The sequence below is a fragment of the Cupressus sempervirens genome, chromosome 3, assembly GCF_028749045.1.
Source record: "Cupressus sempervirens isolate cs-2001-9-10 chromosome 3, ASM2874904v1, whole genome shotgun sequence".
NCBI lineage: Eukaryota > Viridiplantae > Streptophyta > Pinopsida > Cupressales > Cupressaceae > Cupressus > Cupressus sempervirens.
The window spans coordinates 434,816,811-434,821,802 of record NC_143120.1 but is presented as its reverse complement, the minus strand read 5'-3'; positions in this window follow the sequence as shown (position 1 = coordinate 434,821,802).

The following is a 4,992-nucleotide window of genomic DNA, read 5'->3' as shown; positions in this document are numbered from 1 at the left end:
AATGGGAACCATTATTATGGCCTTACCCCCAGGCATTAAGCGAAAACTATTCATGTCCACAATATCACACAATGCTTGATCCTTATACTTCTCAATCTAAAAATCAATAAGATAGTGCTCACTTACTTCTAAAGCATGTTCATCTTGTAACCAACTGATCCTATCAAAACAAGGATGTCTCACTTTCTTCAAACCAAGATTCTTGACCATCTTGTAAGCAATAAGGTTATCAGTACTACCATCATCCATAATCACATTACACATTTTACCACGATACTTACAATAAGTCCTCAAAAAAATAATCCTTTGGCAAAGGCCTAACACCCTCTTATGAAATAGTACTTGTCAAGCCAACAAAATTTCTCCTTCCTCACACTCAATGATAAAGCCTTCAATCTCATTTACAATAGAAACCCTTCTGTCACAAACCTTCTGAGAAAACCCATAAGCTCTATGACCTTCTTCACCACAACAAAAAAAATGACTTTAAAGGAACCCTTACCAACTAATTGAGACGATCATCCTAGTTCCTTGATAACCTTAAATGCATCAGCTGCATAGGGGAATGCATTAGCCAAAAGGAACTCTTTATCATCAGTGATTGTCCACCTATGTCATTAATCACTCTTCCAACCAACAAAAAAAATAGATGATCAATTTTAGGAGGAATCCTAGCACATATGACTGTGTTATAGAAGGAATTGAGTTCCAAGATCTCTAATTTTGGAGTTTTGTGTGTTAACTACCACATAAAATTTTTTCACTTGAATGGGCTATGAGAAAGAAGGAATCCTAGTCTCGAAACTTTATCCTATAGATTTTTGGTACTTTTATAAGAAATTGAACATCCTTTTTAGTAGGGAGTGAATAAAACCAAGACGAGCCCCTAATCTTGAAAATGTTTCCTGAAATGGGGAACTCATTGTGTATCATTTTATGTCACAATGGGAGATCCATTGGACATAGAAAGTGAAGCCTGATTAATCAAAGAAGATAAACATATTGGAATATCTCTTGTTAGGTTTTGAACATATGAGAACCCTTCCATTCATTAACTAACTACCTCTTGTGCATGATTTTCCTAAAAGCCTCTTCAATGCGGTGGTAATTTGTCCTTTTACAATTGGCATCTTGTGACTTGACTATCATGAAACCCTTGGGGAACTGTCTTCCCCCTTTTTATTAATGATACCTATTTTACAAGACAATGGCCATCTTTTTGATTTTACATGGCCTCCTATCCTTCCCCCACACTTGAACATCCCTGTCAATCACTCAAAGCTAACATTCATTAGCCCTTGTGTGGATTTTCCATGCATTAATATCATGGATATTTTGAAATACATTAATGTTACTAGGCTCAAGATCTATGGTTTTTAGGACCTTGTGTTCTCCTCTCCTTTTCTCAAAATGGGTCTTCTATATGGGAGAAGACATGAAAACTTGAGAGCCAAACACAAGTAAAATAATTTCTAGTCAAAGAGAAAAGATGGTATTCAAAAACCATACTTTAAAATCGAAAAAAACAACCTCTTAGTAGACTTGGGAAATGAGGTCCTTAATCTTTGAGAACACACAAAATTTAAATTTACTAGAGAATTATATAGGTAGTTTCAAACCTATAAAAAATTATATTATTTACTCTCTATCATGATGTCAAATCAAGTTGCCCATACAAAGGCTCTAACAACTTAGCTTACAATGCTAAGTTGTTCTTAGGCTATTGGCAAGATTACTATTCAATATGTACTTGCATGATATATATATATATATATATATATATATATATCACTAATAAATGAGCTACATAACTTGTATATGAAAACCATTTAAATTCAAATTACTACCCAAGTTATTGTTAATGACACATGATACTCAACTCGAGGAGGGAGATGCATCTTGGTGAGTGATCATGGGTAAGAAACACCTCTTAGAATCACTTAAAACCATGAAAGGGTTTCCAACATAGCTCCAACAAGCTGCCAAGAACCCACCAAAATTGAAGTCATATGTATAAATAAAAATAACAATGTATCTCACACTCTAACTTTAAGAAGAGCCAAATCCACAAAGTCATGAGTTCAACCTTCTAGAGAGAGAGAGAGAGAGAGAGAGAGAGAGAGAGAGAGAGAGAGAGAGAGAGAGAGAGAGAGAGAGAGAGAGAGAGAGAGAGAGAGAGAGAGAGAGAGAGAGAGAGGGTGTTTTTTTTCTTAGATCACTTTTACAACTTATGTTTTTTATTTTATAGATCCATCTAAGGTTTTCACTATTTATTTTCTACTGACATAGGGATTCTATTTCTAAACCTTACATTTTAAAACTAAGGTTTCAATTATAATGTTTCAATATTTTCTAGCTATTACTATTTAAAATTATCTAACATAATTAAAAATGTAATATATCATAAAGATAACTACTACATATAAAAAAGTAAGATGTAAACATTAAAAATAATTTACATATAAATAAAAATAGAATATTTATGAAAATAATTAAATTTTCTTGAAAATAATCACTAAATATTTATTAATTTTTTTTTAAAAAAAGAATATTTCTCACCTAGTATGTTGGATGCTCAAAAGAAGTCAAAAATTTGTGTTGGGAAGATGATACAAGCAAAAAACATCGCGTGCTTCTCTATATCGCCTTGGGTTTAATCAAAATTAATAATAAAAATGAAATATAAATTATAAGTTGTTAGTTTTTTATATGAGAACTAGGCTAGGGGCTTCACTCAAAGCCCCTTCCCTAGGGGCTTTTCTTGAAGCCTAGACTTCCCATGGAGCCCTTGAATTTTTTTCCCCCACTTTCCCCCACTTTTCTTCATTACGAAAAGTGGGAACTAGTTTTATGGCATGGCCTTACCATCGCCTATATGCCCATATGTTTCCAATTATATGGTTTTTAAGTGTAATTCTCTATAATATTATTATATGGTTACAAGAAAACCACTTGGATCATTATTATAAATCTAGCTCAAAATTATAACCATCAAATCAATTTTTTCAGAAAATATTAGGCATAATTGCGAGTTCTTATTATATGATTTTTATGCACTTGTTGACAATTCATTTGATATTGGAAATCTAAAATTATTGTTTCAAAATGGGAGATTCAACTATTTATATTGTTTGTGTTGTATAAATTTTCCTTTTATACAATTTTGTGATGAAAAATACATTACAAGGAAAATTTTCTAATTTTTGAATATACAAAATTAAATACAAAAGAAAGGCACTTGAACTTTTTTAACAGATCTCCCTTTTTGGGTTATATTTATTGTCTAGATTTTATTGAAAATATTCAACTGAACAAAATAGGGTTGAATAAAGATTAATATATTTAGTTTGAATTTTGATAGAACAAAACATTTGCTAGAATGCAACTACTATAGAAAGTTCCTATGGACATCTATATTGGTGGCATCCCTTAAGTCAAATTGGTTGGGCATTGTTGTTAGATCCAAGATTCCTATGGACTCTAGTACAAAACCCATGATCTCCCTAGGGTTCACTAGCCCTATTCAGTAGTCAACTCAATCACCTCGAGCTTTACCCTTTGCCTTGTTGGAAATTTTATCTCATTTCAACCCACGGTTGACATGGTAAGGAAGTGGTGTTCTATGAAGTGGAAACTCTCAGGGTTAGTGTCCATCTCTACTATGACTAGCCCCCTCTTCCTATTCAACTTCACTACAAAAAAGGATTGTGGCTTTGTCATGGTGGGCTCCTAGAATTTTGAAAAAAAACCCTTGCTAATGGCAAAAAAAAAATTGTGATTTAACTAGGAGAGGGACCTCTATAGGTATGCTCTGGTCTGAGAAAGGTTGCTTGGTCTCCCTTTAGAATTCTAAGATGAGTGGGTGTTCTGATGGATTGGAAACTCCTTTTGTCAGTTCATCAAAATGGACAAGATGACTAGCTCTAGAACTAAACTTTATTTTTCTAGATTTTGTATCAATGTTGGAATGAATAAACCCTTGTCGACATCGATTGACCTAAAATCTAAATGGGGCAACTGGTCACAACTGATAATATATTAGGACGTAATTTATTTTCCAAAACTACAACATGTTTGGGCATTTGGCTATGGATTTCCTAAAGGGGGAGAAACTCAAAGACAAAGTGTCCTCACTAGGAGCGGTGGTGATTGAAATCTTGAAAACTACTAAGATGGCTAAAAAGGCTAAAATCCCATTGAGTAAGGATTTGATTGGCTTGAAGGAAACTTTTGAGGAGGCCTGTTAGGACCTAGTTGAAACCCATAAAAAAATTGTTAGAAGGTAAGAAACCCTATGAAGGTGGATGTTGTTGGATAGGGTGGAGAAGTCTAGATTGTTATAGATGATACTGTTGACCATGAAGAGGGGGAGATTTTTGATATGCTCACTCTACAAGTGTTTCAACCTGGGGAACGATAAATGAATAAAGTGATGGAAGTTGACAATGGTGCTACTCCATGTTGTTCACCCCTCCTCATAGGGAATGGATCATTTCTCATTGATGGCACCCTGGTGGGTTCACTTCCAGGTATTGTTGAAATGCTTTCCTCCATGATTGAGCTAGAAAATCTTGACCTTCTCAACAATAGTTCTGACTAGACAGTCCCAAAGTGGAAGCCTAGAGGAGGATATAAGGTAGATGTAGGGTCATCTATGAGGATTGGGAGACCTTTGACTAGGAACTCCTATCAAAAGGAAATAGAGAAGGATATAGCATAGGGGGAAACAAAAAAGCTATGAAGGAAACTCAATATTATAAAAGATAAATCTAATATCTTAGAATGTGAGAGGCTTGAATAGCCCCAGGAAACAATATGAAATAAAACAAAAAGATCATAGAAATTAAGTCTGACTTGATTCTTTTTCAGGATGTTAAAATGATTGAGTAGGTTTTCTCTAGAGTTGCTACTTATATTTGACTAGGGGGTTAAATTTTCTTATAGTGAGGCTAATAGAAACTGTAGTGGAATTCCCATGATGAAGAACCCAAA